The sequence below is a fragment of the Sander vitreus genome, chromosome 18, assembly GCF_031162955.1.
Source record: "Sander vitreus isolate 19-12246 chromosome 18, sanVit1, whole genome shotgun sequence".
Classification (NCBI taxonomy): domain Eukaryota; kingdom Metazoa; phylum Chordata; class Actinopteri; order Perciformes; family Percidae; genus Sander; species Sander vitreus.
In genome coordinates this window covers 29015030-29030618 of record NC_135872.1, presented here as the reverse complement: position 1 = coordinate 29030618, position 15589 = coordinate 29015030, and positions in this window count along the sequence as shown.

Genomic DNA, 15589 nt, shown 5'->3' with positions numbered 1-15589 from the left:
CACGGGTGGTCTTCTGTTTAAAAGCTTTACAAATGAGATGATTTAGCTGTGGCTGTTCTTCCCATGGATGGATTCAAAGAGTGCACTCCTGAAACACTGTGGGATAGAGATGGACCGTTTAACTTGATGCAGCAGAACCAGAGACACTGATGCTGTGTCTCAAATCGCACTAGCTTTTTAGTGCGATCCCCCCCCCCCATATTATATTGTATATACTACATTATAGTGTATATTTATTTTAAGGTCTGATAACTTATACTGTCATATTTTGTGCTGAATTGTGTTCATTGTCTTTTTAAAATGTTGGAAGTGGAGAGGTACAACTTAAAAAGTGTTTCCTGTTGTAATTGCAATAGTTAAAGATGAATATGAATGAATGAAAAAATGATACACAGGCAATTTAGTGATATGCCTGCAGTTCTGGTCTTAATAAATATCCAGAGTCCTCTTCATCCGAGACCGAGAGCGAGACAACGCAAGAGTAAAAATGTAGTCGATTCCGAGACGAGACCTTCGAAAAGTGGTCTTGAGACCGATTTTAAGACGAAGACTGGTCTTGAGTACTACAACACTGTCACCAATAGACATGATGGCCAAAACTACACAAATACAACCTAAGTGAAATAAACCAGAAGTTCCCTTTTTAAAAGAGTCTGTGTGTAATTAAGTGTAGTTAAGAATACTATGTCTGACTTGACCTTAACCTCTGGATTCTACATTACACCTATAAAGCTCCCCTTGCAGGGACGAGCATAAGGACCGAATCATGTTAAAAAATGAAAACCTGCACTGTGAAAAATAAAGATCAATCCCAACTCATTCACGGGCTCATCAATAGAATTATTCATGCTAGGCAGCACACAGGGCTTTCCTGCTTTTTTTCTCCAACTGTTTTGACATCTCTTGATTCCGCTGAGTACCCATTCTATTTTCTGATCCATGCCCATTTTCCACTGTGACTCCCCAATTTACACAACATGTAGACAACTCAAACCATGATTTCATTTTTCTGATACATAGCTTTGCTGGGAACTGTAAACTGTGGTTTTGAATCCCTTCATGCGCCACAGGCAAACGTTTAAACTCTAAACTGTGGATGACTCATAGACCCTAAAAGGCATGTTTAGGGGAGTAAAGAATCTTTGAGCGCGTTTTCTTCTGAGGGCCTTATTTACAGATAGGACCATGCAGTTGTGTGTTTCAAGACTTTCTGTCATCAGAGTTTACTGAGATCCAAGAACATGCTCTTAACCTCAGCTGAAGTCTCATGGAATATATTATCTTGTTTCACTCAAAATTGAGTTTACCTCAAATGCAACACCAGCCAGCCAACTTTAGATCCACATGCATGTGTATGATATTATGTGGGTTCAACACAGCTTTGACTTAAAATACATCTAACCGCAATATGAAAAAAAAGTATGTTGCTACTGTATGTGTTTTAAATCATTCTGCATCAATGGTGTTGTCTCTACAATCCCAAGCTGGGAACCTAAAGCTCCAAGTGGAACGAGCCGTTTCTGGTGTTAGGCAGTAATGCATTACAGTAAGGTGTTAACTTTATTCAGTAACAAGTAATGTAAAGAAGTACAACTTGAATCTCAGTAACTACATAACGCTAATTCCAGTAGCACTCTGGTGGACAGATTGCTCCTCTACTTGTTATCCATATTTTCCACCATGCGCGTCTGCGCTCCGGAGGCGTCGCAGCCCCCCACAAGGAGTCACGGCCATTCAAGTCAATGCTTGATACTCCACCATGCGTTCCGGAAGCGTGCGTGAAGCAGCTCTCCGCTCCAGTAAGATACATGCCAGGTCTTTTTTCACGTGAGCCACAGGATGTTAGGACAGCCGGGCAGGAAGAGAAACAGCGACGAGAGCACCCCCCCAATATCGTATATATGTCTCCTCTACAACACCACGGACGATGAGAGATTCATCTTGGAGGTGGAAAAACATAAGACATCACAGATCCTTTTCATAAGGACAACGTGAGAAAACAGAAGGCATGGAGTTTAATTACAGGAGTGCTTGGAGTGGAAGGTAGATACTAGTTTAATAAACACGGGATTGTTCTGTAAAGTACTTGTAGAGACAATAAAATCTACCTAGTCTTAATCCACGATATTCCACTTCCGAGATTGCTCCGGTGCCGCCGGAATTTACACCGGATGTCACTCTTTTCGACCAGATGTCTCTCCCCTTCCTCTTTCTTTGTTTTGGCGTTCTAACCTCTGGTGGATTTGTGAGGACTATGGTTAACTGCTCCTCAGATCTCTGCAGGGTAAATCCAGACAGCTAGCTAGACTATCTGTCCAATCCAAAAAAACAACTTTTGAACGTACACGTTCCACTAAAACAAGTTCCTTCCCGAGGCTATTTTGCAGCGGCACTGTGGCTCTATCTGGTGCTTAGCACCACCCAAGACGATTGTGATTGGTTTAAAGAAATGCCAATAAACCAGAGCACGTTTTTCTCCCATCCCGGAATGCTATGTGGACTAGCCAGACACTCCTCCGCAGCACTGTGGATGAAGGTCTGGCAATGCTAGACTAGCTTCCACCTAAAGTGTCCTCCACTTTAGGTGGAAGGACATGGGAGGACATGTTCCTCACATGTCCTTTGGTTGTCTTATTTGCTTGCAATGTCTTTTTAGCTGGCTTGCTAACATGAGTCAGGGGTAACAGGAATCAGCTGGGTGTTGTTCAAAGCCTACTAATCGGACGAATCATTGTACTTCAGCAGTTAGCACTTTAGAAGTGAAGCAGTTACAAGTAGAAGCTTGCAGGTTTAAAACCAGATTTCTAAATTGTCCAAGAGTTGATTTTAAGAACAAACTGTAATTTGTACCAGGAGTCAGGTGCACTAAAACTAAAAGCAATGTTTCCAAGATCAGACCGAGCTCGTAGAACAGGAAGTAATAGCCCGGCAGCAGAGTGAGTCTGATAATGTCCCTCTGAGTAACCGAGAAGTTCTGTAAGGTAAGATGCCAGTTTTCCAATAAGAGCCTTATTGGAGTAAGTTAAAAGTATGAATAAATAACAAGATTTTCAAGTAACTTGCCCAGCACAGTCAGTTTTACAATAGGAATATAATAAGTGCTTAATAGGTTTATTTTAATGGAGCATGGATGTGGTGTGTGTCTAAAGAGCAGTGTATCATGCATGGTTACCCTCCTCTCTGTCTGCAAACGCTGGTCACATGGGGCCTGAGCCAGCCAATCTGCTATCCCAGCCTCACCTTTCCTGGATCATTTGCTGGCTAACACCTGATACTTTCATGTCGCTGACTCACAGGCTGCCCACAATTGCCTTGCCAAATGGCCTGAGACCACCTATTCTTCAGGTCCCTATTGTGGATCAGTTGAACCCCATCCAGGAGCAAGTTCTGCCTAATTGACCCCATATGTTCTCCCACAGTTCAGATCCACCCGCTGGCAATATCTATGGTTCAGAACCAAAATCGCTTAAATGCAGACTTCATGCGTGTATAGGCTCAGCGATCAAAGGCACAAAGATGGTATTGATCAGAGGGCAAGAACTCTGAGATAAAAGCAGCCTTGTTTTTGTGGCCAAAAAAAGAGAAGAATTCGGATGAATAATCTCCAAATAAAATCCTGCAGCGTATAAAAATGCCATAAATAGCATTACACGCATGCAATTAACAGACTCATTTCGAAAGATGAAAAGACACAAATTATTTTAATTAGTGACATTTTAATGTGTGGATTGTTTATCTTGTCAGTACAGTGTGTCCTGCAGCCTGTGCCGTGTCCAAAGGCTGTAGTGGCGAGGGGCCTTAAAAGGCGAGTGTGCCAGACAGACGGGACGTGCGGCAGTTGGCAGGACTGTTGGGAGTCCGAGAGTGTTGGCAGCTGCCCAGTGTGGAGGAGCTGCTGCTCTCTGTAGCCTTCATTTCCAATTGTAATTTATTTGCAGGTTGTTAAGGGGCTTTGTAGAAACAATCTTGACCATTTGCTAATAAACACATTTGCACATAGAACAAAAAATTATTGATACAGTTTATGAAAACTGTACATGTGCTGCTCGTGTGTGTCTTTCCTTGGGTCTTTTATGTTTCTGACAGCAGCAAAGCCATGTCTTTGTGATACACTCCAAAACATCTCCATTGTTACATTTTTGTCCATTGAACCATGGAAATCTCGTTTTCTTAAAACAGCAACAATGTGCCAGTGGGCTTAGATTGTTTTACCTGGTTCCAATATTTCTTTGAATCAAGCTGTGCTTTTTTGTTTCAGTACAGCAATCTTCATTTTTAAGTCTTGTTTCAACAAATGTAAAAAAACTACAAAAACCAAGTTAGGGGGAGTTTAGTCTATATCGACGACATTTCACTTGCGGGATTGCTCTGGTAGATAGAGAATATACCAGCGACCCCGTCATGTCTGTCCCTTGACATAGCCTATCGTTTACACTTCAATAGTCTTAGTTATGTGAAAGAACAACACGAGAGAAATGTATTAGAAAGATATTTGACGTACACATTTTGAGAATATTAGCACCATCTTAACACAGAATACTTATAAACAATGCAACTTACATCAAGTCAATTAGCTGCAAGTAACACTGCACCAAAACAACATTTCACAGGCTAATCATGATAAAAGGCTGATTTGAATTGCATTTCAGAACGCACACACACACACACACACACACACACACACACAATCTATGAACAATTTTAGATTAAAAAAATTAAATAAGTTAAAAAGGTTTTACATCATGACAATTAAAATGAATGACTCTGCAAACTCTTTACGGACCCCCTGGCAGAGTGCCACAGACCCCACTTTGAGAATCACTGCGTTACACATACAACAGTTTCATTTTTGAAAACTGCACATAATTTCCTAAAACTATAATTTACTGAAACAGGAGGAAATAGTGCACTGGCTGGGGATTATTTTCAGCAGCAGATTCATACACATTTAGTGCTCTGCTAGATCTAGATCAAAGAGAAGTCATGTCCTCTGCATTCTTAGTGTGTGTGTGTGTGTGGTTTTTAAGGGTGTTTACAATTAAAAACTTACAACTGTTGGTTATTTTTGACGTCTAAATGTGATTACCTTGTGAAACAGCATTTAGATCTTTCTGTTGGTCATTTTATACATACTGAAAGTATAAGAGAACAGTTAACTGACACTAACTGTGTGTTGGGGACACCTCAGTATTTCTATAATCCTGTATTACAGTATAAGGTTGATACTACAGTATACTCATAAGTAATTTTCCTTATTAATACAGAGGAAACAATGCATTCATTGGGAACTATTTTAGGACTCATCCACATTTGGTGCTCTAGAGCAGTGGTTCTCAGTCTTTTTCATATCAAGGACCCCTAAACTGACACAAATTAGACCACGGACCCCCATCTGATAAGACTTTGTCCCAGAGTCCCCTACCTGTCCCTTTTTTTGCTTTTTAGAACCCATAAGCAAAATAGTCATACAATCTGTCATTGTGTTACTTATGGATGAAATTAAAGTGAAAATAAATGATTCCCCTTTTTGTTGGGGACCCCCTGTAACCCCTTCAAGGACTCCTTTGAGAACCACTGCTCTAGAGAGTATGTGTGGCAGCTGTACGGTGTAGTCCAAATAAACTACAGTGTGGGTGTGTGTGTGTGTGTGTGTGTGTGTGTGTTCATGGTGATGAAGAATGTCAGCCAGTACATCAGAGTAGCTCACTGGTGTGTTTTTAATCTGCACGAGATTGGGATTTTACAGTAAGAAAAATACAGGATATCTCAGGTTTATCCTTTAAGACAGATGACTTTGTCATGTCTGTGCAGCACGTCTGTACACTGAAAAAGAACACTGCCTCTATTACTGTAAGCACTGATACCCAACATGGCAGAGCATGGAAAGAAAGAGCTCCACTAACAGAAAACCACACTCATAAAACCATCTGACGAAAAGCCATTATCATATTGGCTTTGTATTTGTTTTAACATGACCATAAGAAAGAGAGTGTGTGTGTGTGTGTGTGTGTGTGTGTGTGTGTGTGTGTGTGTGGAGCAAGAGACAGAGAACTTCAAAAGGACCCACGAGTGCATACAAACAGCTCGGCCTCTGTGGCCAACCTCCCATCGAGCCGACGGAGAGACCAAGTTAGCAAAATAGCTGCCTCAAACTGCTCCTCCAACAAACTGCCACACAGACAATCTGGAACAAATTGTGATCTAAGTCTTGCTGGAATTTTCAAGAGCTGCTTATGAAAATGTCAGCAGTTTAGAGTTAGAGGGGGGGAGGATCTTAAACTGAACACAAGTCAAAGGCTGCGTCCGAAATTCCACACTAACATGCTATTTAGTAGCTAAAACAGTATGTGAGATTTGTTTATTATGTTCGAAACCTTAGTATGAAGCCAATAGTACATGAATTGTATACTATTTCCGGTAAAATATTACAGTATGCAATACTGCATACTACGCTGACATAAATATCCCACAATGCAATGCGATCGTAACAACAACCTTTGAAACTGCAAGCGAAACCAAGAGCTTTGTAACGTCAAAAATGTTTAATTTACATTTCTTCATATTTAAACGACTGTAGTCATTTACCTCAGAAATGTAAGCGTTATATGGCGATGCGGAGGTCGGCAGGGGTTACCATGGTTACGCGTCTTCAACAGCAAGGAGGCTCTCAGGAAAATGACAGTTTAGTGCGTCTGAAAGGATCCACACAACTGTTTATTAACAGAAAAGTATGTTGAATGATATATTGAGTATGTAGTGCAGAGTATGTGATTTTGGACGCAACCTAAGCCTCTGAGCCACAGTGGCCATCCAAATTGTTAAAGTTGTCAGTTAAATCAGACTTGATAATTAGTGATGATTAAGTTTATTAGGATGCAGAATTTATCTTATGTTGTTGCATCTGATTAATTGTGCTCATTAAAGCACAGCAGAAGGCCTACACATATTTATTGCAGTAGTTGTCTAGCTTTATTTTTATTTACCTCATTACCCGGTCCAGATTATCCGTCAGTCATACTTCAATAAAGTGGAAAGTGAATGTAATGGCTTCCTTTTGGACAGAAGACTGTGGGAGGAAACTCCTGACACAGTTTTGACTGCCACATGACAATCATGAGAATGGGTTTGATGGCTTTATCCATCAAGTCTAATGTCATTCTAGCAGCCCTGAGCAACACAGCGTGCACAGAGATATAATTGCATTACCACATCCCACTCAAGTAATCGTCCAAAATGTCTCCCAAATGAGTTGCAACACGATGCTGCTCGAGTTTCTAACTCTCAGGGGCGAGATTAGAGGAAAGGTGTTAACCAACTGGTTTCTGGAGACATTACAACACACAAAGTATCACTGGGACTCATAACGGACTCAGAACACTGTTTCAACATGTAGCAAATATTACGATGATCTGGATGTCTCATAATCCCATTTTGTAACTATATACGGTGAGCAAATAATAACCTTAAAGCTTTAGTGCGTAACTTTTTGATGTTAATAAACGTCCGTTCCATTCAAGCCATTGCCAAATGAGTTGCTACAAAGCTAATTAAGACTATCAGCTCCACACAACTCTCTCTGGATTTCTCAGTATGACTATGTTCAGAAGATTGTGGCGTCAGGTGACTTTCGCGTGCTGAAACTTGAGCAAAAATAATGACCTCTTCTGAAGAGTCCATCATGTTTTTTTAATCCTCAGTGTCCTCCTTGGTTACTAGCAACTGTGGAAGAGGGGTGGGGGTGAAGCGCTATCACGGAAGGCTTGTATCATGTGGACTCGCCGACTGTTTTCATTACTCAGAATTCCTCATGGGGGCAATAGAAACTACGCACTATAGCTTTAAAGTAATCATTTTTAGTTGTTGTTTTTAAGTACTTTTAGGATGTGTGGTATTCACTTTTTTTTAAAGTAAAATGAGAAAATCAATATCAATCTCATGTCTGTGTGTTCACTACAGATCTAGAGTCAGGACTGGGTTAGCCTAACTTAACACATAGATTGCAAGCAGGGGGAAACGGCTAGCTTGGCTCTGTCCAAAGAAATAAATGTTGTTATACTGTACATGTAAATATCAAATATGGATAGGGTTAAGGCCAAAGCTTACTCATTAACAAAAATGCACAAAAATACCAAAGTAGGGGTGCCCTGGTAGCTCACCTGGTTGAGCGTGCTAGGTTTAAGAAGGTTCAGTCCTTAAAGCAGCGGCCCCGGTACGATTCCAACCCGCGGCCCTTTGCTGTGTGTCGTCCCCCCCTCTCTCTCTCCCTCCTTTCCTGTCTACAGTTGTCCTATCAATTAATGGCCAAAATGCCCCAAAAATAATCTTGACAAAATACCAATGTAAAAATGTTTAAGGGGGAGTTATGTTGACCATGAAAAGGAAAAAAAGCCTTGTGTTTCCATTTTAGATTTTGTATTTTAAAACAATGTTTTTTTAATACCCGTTCGAATCGAATTACCAAAAGATACACTGACCATGAACTGATTTTGGTTCTTTTTTTTAATGGTAATGTTGGTGAAACAACCCTTCGAAGCACAACACTGCATCTTGAGAACACGTTAAATAGAGGTCACACATGTTGATTTAACTTTTGTTTTATTTCCCTGTTCTTGTCTTTCAGTGTGTGCTGTATTATGTTGGCCGTAGTATTAGCAGCTCTGTCCCATTGACAGGCCGTGATGAAGTGACTGACCACAGCACGCGATGGATGGGACAGTGGCTGTATGGATGTGGGGGAAGGGCACCTGTGCCCTGTCAGTCATGTGACACTTCCCGGCTGAGGCGTTTCCTGCTCACCGAGACATCACTCTTCTTTACATTGTTCAGTAATTCTAAAGGTTAGATCCACACAACTGGTCAAATTGACAAGGGCGTCGGACTGGGGGGGGGGAGGGGACTGACTACCCAGGGCCCTCATGTGAGGAGGGCCCAAAAAGATGCTAGAATGAATAGCTGTGGATGCGAGGAGGGGCCCATAGAAATTGCCTTTCAACAGGGCCCAGAATTTTGTGCTACGCCCCTGCAAATGGATATATGTTCTGCTACTAGTCCGATTCTCGGTCTACGATTTACATTATACACATCTGCATCTATGAGCCTGGTATCATGTAGGGCTGCAGTTGACAAAAAGTCTTATAATAATAATAATAATTTATACTTTATTAATCCTACAAGGGAAATTACAATGTTTTCACTCTGTTTTTATTATTATACACAGTACACACAGGCCTGAATTACACACACATGCTCAGTACCTCTACATGCACTAATGGAGAGATGTCAGAGTGGGGGAGCTGCCCATGGAGAAGTTGGGGGTTCGGTGCCTTGCTCAAAAGCACATTGGCAGTGCCCAGGAGGTGAACTGGCACCTTTCCAGCTACCAGTCCGTATAGTAGTTTCCCCAACAATTTAAAATTTGCATGTCCCTCCATGTATTTTGGTGTAAATCATACCTTTGCAAACTGTCATGCTTCTTTAGTGTTTTCTCATTTCTTTCACTAAATAACAATTTCAACAGTCAACAGGTATGGGACTGCAAGAGCCAAAAATTCTTAAGTAAAAAAAATGTCAAAGCCCAAGAAGACATCACCATGACATCATCAGGGGTTATATCGAGCACCATTCACACATGAACCGCAAACCTGAACTTATCTAGATGTGGAGGCTCCATGGAGACTGGAGGAGGTGTATGTGAGAACGCAAATGTTCAAATCAGTTAGACCGGACATGAACGGCCTTTACCCTGCCAGCTCCCGAGTACAATGTCTGTGGGTGGGTGTGTTTATGACGTTTCTATCATGCAGCTGGCACGAAACATGAAGTAAACAAACATCTGAGGGTGAGGAGAAAGGGTCATTTACATGAAGATGACAACTGAAATGTCTATCTGGAGAGAAAACAACATTTGGGAGCTTCTGTCGGTGAGGGCCGACGCTGAGATCTTCAGATAAATTCAAGCAACAGCAAAATACGCGGTTGTTTAGGACCGAATTACAAACGGTTCTGTGGCCACGGTGTAATCCACATCATGTCCTGCTTCCTGCACGCTCTACCCAGGCGCCACCCTTCATCTAAACTAGTGCTGTCAGTAAACGCATTATTAACGGCATTAACGCAAACCCATTTTAACGGCGTACATTTTTTTATCGCGAGATTAACGTTCTTTTTGGCCTAGCAAACTTAGTAGTTTTTTTTCACATGCTGTTGCAACAACTAGTAACGTTCGAAAAACTACAACACCACACCGGATCTAGCTAGATCGGAAACAAAACAACAGGCACGCCGCACACACTTGTTTGGGCTTGCGAGCCGGCCAAAGAGTAGTAGGCTAACGTTACGTTTTGAGTGGATGGCGAGCGTGAGACGCCAAAATGGATGCCAATAAGATTCTGAATGGAAAGTTTACTTTTAAAAAGTTGTCGAGGGGGACAGTAGTTTCACGCATACACAGCCTTTACGACACGGAGAAAGCAGCCCAACTGGAACTGCTGCAGAGTGCAAACGCTGTCTCATTAACCGGTGATCACTGGACGTCAGTGAGGAATCAACATTATTTAGGAGTTACTAAACTATATACTACATACTACACTATATTGACTATGTATATCAGCATACGGTTTTAGAACTGTGTTGTTTGTATCGTTTTTTTGACTGTTTTTGTCATTTGGGACATTGTCCACTCCCTTTTCTGTCCAGGAGAATTGTTACATTCCTTATCAGAAGAACGTAAAGGTTACAAATGTCCTGCTGTTGCATCCGGTTTTTGGACCATTTAGTTTGTACTGTATAAGCAAAGTGTTAGTGTTACATCTCAGTTAGGTTAGGTACTTGTAGGAATTGTGCAATAATGACAGATTCACACATTTTCTTCTAAATAAATAATAAACAATTACAAAAGTCAAGTTCATAAAGTAACTTTCTTTGCATTCATTTGATTCCCAATCAAGATCCTCAGGTAAGAATGGCTTTCCATTGTTAATATGTACTTAAAAACAGTTCTGAAATGCAAAATAATAGAATTTTATTCAAAATTAAAAATTAATCGTTTGACAGCCCTAGTCTAAACCAAACAAAGGATTTCCAGGAAGTCAGAAACACATCCTATAAGGACAGTCTGCTGTTTTGCGCAACATGTGTTTATATGAGAAATTGGCTTCAGATATTAACTTCTCTGAGGGCCACAGTACACATTTTACAACTGTGTTATACCTAATCATGAGTAAACTGATATTCATATGTAACATCAGTAAGTGATGCTTGACTATTTGTGGTCCTTTTGGATTTTGGATTTGATTTATTGGCATCTCAATTACCGGGGCCATAGCTAACACTTTACATTAAACAGCGATCACTAACAAAACCACATTTAGTGCACAGAAACAATGACAACAAAGATAATAACAGAGACATAACGTCTCCTTAATGCTCCTACCAAATCCAGGAATATATCAAAGTTTTACATCGTAAACAGTTTTTCATCCTTTTAAACAAATATTAAACTGCAATATTACTTCAAGGTTTGATACCTTTAAAACTTTACATGATTACCAAAATATACGCAGCATAATCACCATAAATGCTAATAACAATTCCATTTGTAACATGAATACATTAACAACAGAATGAGTACTCTCTGTGTTAATCTATCTTGTACAACTGCCATGGCGACTTAGACTTAGAACAGCATGAAGACAAGCAACTGTCAGCATTTGGACCATTTCCAGGAACATGCAGCTTTTCAAACTGAGTTCAGAACAGAACTGTCAATAGTTATTCATTTAACAGGCTCTTAACCCATGGCAAATGGGGGGCCAAGGCACTGTAATACCTTCTTCACTCCCTACAGGTTATTACTATTTTAATCAGTGTTGAAACAACCAAGTAAACAAACACTTCATCCGTTCAGTTGTAAACAGTGGCGGCACTGCACAGAATTCAAATCTCTGAAATGGTAATCTCTTTTCATGGCCCATCCCTCCTTGGCTTTGTCCTCTGAGGGACTCCCACCGAGATGTGTGACTCGACTTAAATAAGAGCCACAGAGTTGGCACCTGGCTGCAGAGGGAGCACTCTGAAGCTAGAGTTAGAACACACAGAAGGATAGACCTTCTGCGTGTCATAGAGAGGTTTCTACTTCAAAAACTGCTGCTCTCTGGAAAAACAGTCGCTTTATTCAAGTAGATTCTGGCGACGTTACACAGCAGCTGCTTCAAATTAGAAGGAGAGGTAATATTTAAAAGGTTTGATCTCCAGAAATCATGAAATCAGAAACTACACAGATTGATATGAGGTAATCAGAATCTGTACTCAGTCTGTGATTGCTTTTTACCAATGAGATGAGGAAGACTAAACATCTACAGATGCAGTTTTTCTAAATAGAGTGCCCACTCACTGCTGTTTAAGACACAGTTTGTATAAGCTCAGTTTGTCAGTTAGTGAAGATGGAGGTGAAACCAAAACTGAATATTTTATAAAAACAAAAAGTGAAATTGCTATATCAAAAGAGATTTTCCACTTTTCTCTTTTGAAATCTGCCTACATCCAAACAGATGCATTCTATTCTCCTGGACTTTTAATTACTCCAAGGCAAATTTTTTTCACATTTTTGGTCATTGACAATTACAACAGTGGTAAATGCTAAGACATAATGTTACAGTAGTACAATAAAAGATGACTTTAGATGACATTAGAAACCATGAGCAAATAAGAGTGTAGGAGCAAACCCCTAAATTGAGCAATAGTGTGTTTTTTGCTTAAATATTCAACATTTTATTTGTAAAGGCAACATTGTGTTATTTCCTGTTTCAAAAGTTCTAAATAGGAGGCAAGAACGGTTGAAATATGAGCTGTTATTTGATTCAAATAGCCTGTCAGTCCATTCTATCTGTTGAATATCTGTGTGTTCGGGTCAACGCTCCAGGAAGAAGAGGACCGTTGCAGTCTCTCCATGCCTGCTGTCAGCCTGCCTTATTGATGCCCATGCCACCACCGGCTCACTGACTGATTGCTGGATGAACATCCCCCTGATTGATGTGACAGACCATTGGCCTGATGTTCCAACCTCCCCACCCATCCCTGCCCCTTTCACACAGCAGAACTCAGGGTAGACAGTGAGTGTGAGTGGCTTGGTGTGTTTTCACTGCAACAACGCCAGTAAGTGACATCCAAACTTTTAGGGTTGAGGTTTTTACAGCAGGCTGGCTGGCATAAGCCCCACATTGATGCAATTGTTCCCGTGATGAAAAGGGATGTTTTGCCCTAAAAGACATTTTGTTGATGAATTTGAGCAGCAACAGAGCCTTTAGGGAATGAAATCAATGAGCAGTTGTCTGCACACTTCAAGGTCCATGCCTGCTGTTGCATTTGAACTCGTACCAAACAACCACGTCAGGTCTAATACTGTTCAAGGCACTCAAATTGTCCTCTGTGTCAGTGGGCTGATGAATAGTTAATGAGTGTGTATTATTCCTTATCCAGGGGCCACTGTATAATTCCCTGTTGGAGCTGTTGCTTGCTTGTCAAAACCATTGTGTTCCCATTCATGTTGCCATGTCAAGGTCTTTTATTCAGAGTGTCAGGGACTTCAGCGATCCACCATTAAAGTTGTGCTATCTGGTGGAAGCTGGCCATGGATTTGACAGTTTTCACAGCCTCTTCAGTCAGGCCGACAGGCAGGGAGGTGTGCTTCTGTTGTCACCAAGGAGGAAGACATCAGGACCAAAGGCTGATGAGGTGATGCTAGTTTCTGAATCCAATGTAGAATTCTATTAAAAGGGGACATATTTTGCTAATTTTCAGGCTCATATGTGCTTTGTGTTTCTACTAGAGCTATGATCAGGCCCGAACTAGACTATATCCACGACGTTCCACTTCTGGGATTGTTTAGGTGCCGCCGGGCCAGATGTCCCTCATTTCAGCCAGATGACCGTTACCTTCCGCTTTCTGTGTTGGCGTTCTAACCTCCGGTGGATTTTTGAGGACTATCGTTAACTGCTCCTCAGATCTCTGCAGGGTAAATCCAGACAGCTAGTTAGACTATCTGTCCAATCTGAGTTTTCTGTTGCATGACTAAAACTACTTTTGAACGTACACGTTCCACCAAAAGAAGTTCCTTCCCGAGGAAAGTCTGGCAATGCGAGACCATGTCTGACCCTGCATGAACCTGCATAGTTTCTGTTCAAGCTCGATCAGAGCTGAACCAATCAATACTGTAGAATAACAGAATCCTTAAAAATAAATACCTTTAATTAAACCAGATACGGTTTAGTAGCAGGATGTCACAATTCAGAAGAGTTTTCCTCCACATTTGTCACATGGGTTTCAACACTCCCACGCCTCTGTAGGATACTAGCAGCAGGAGTTTGATTCCAATGGAAGATGTGAACGTGAACACAGATTATGCAGAACAAAATAAATGTTTGACCCATTTCTCACAAGCAACATATCTCCTGAACATTACAAAACGACAAATCAGGAGAAAATGATTTTTGTTTGAGACATGTTTTGGTCTCAGCAACAAACTCTCACACTGTCTGGCAACACGGATGGCTAAAGTCAACTAACGTTTGAACGCTACTGATCATTTATTTTCGTAATGCTAAATATGGTTAATAGCTGTGGAAATATCTTATGTTAGCAAAATAAATTATAAAATGTGCTAATATAACTTTTCATACATCCACATGGCATTAACTACACTTACAAATGAGGCTGCGCCCACTTAGAGACAATAAGCGTGTACCATTTCATACCATTGGCGCTGCATGTATCTTAAGATATAAAGAATCTTTGATTAAACTGAAAGACACATGTTGCAGGGCAGTGTTTCCATTGAAGCTTTGTAAAAAATGTCTTGAAAGGGCTCCATAATAGTGCACAACAACTGCAGTGTGCTCCATTCTTCTTGGGGCTGACTAGTGCACTTGTGATGACCATGGTGGAGAACGGGCCTCCTTGGATTGCAAAAAACTTCAACATGTCCTACGTAGGGTTCCATCTTTTGATGCAGTCCTGTTGGGTCGTAATTCTGCTATCCCCATTTGGATCTGAGTGGCTTTCAGTTTTTCTCTCCCCAGTGTGTTCCTGTGAAAGAGTTCCTCTGCCTTATTCACTTTATCCAGAATGGGTTTTAGGCCTTTGCTGGCATCTCTGCCTAGATGGTATGCGCCAGGTATTGAAGATGGGACCATTTTGTGATATGTATAGCTTTCGTAATGTTAGCAGCATTGTCAGTTATGACAGTGTTAATGTTGGCAACAGGGCCTACTGAAAAACACCTTTAAGCTAGCAAGCTACATGCTGAAAATGTCAAGTTTTGAAGAAAATTTGGAATGTGCAAGTCAGGCCTGCTTGGTTCTTTCAGGGAATGATTGTAAAGATTTACGAAGAATATGTTTAAGGCATTTACTCTCTAACTGGAATGTTTTGGTACCGATTGGTGGGATTGCTGTGGACGAAGTGCATACAACGGCTATGATGTTAATTCCTTTGCAGAAAAATGATCACTCCCTGTCTTAGGGAAAAAAAGGACTCAAACAAACTCATAGCCTAACAGAGTAAGCTAGTTAAAACCTGATACAAAATGGAAACA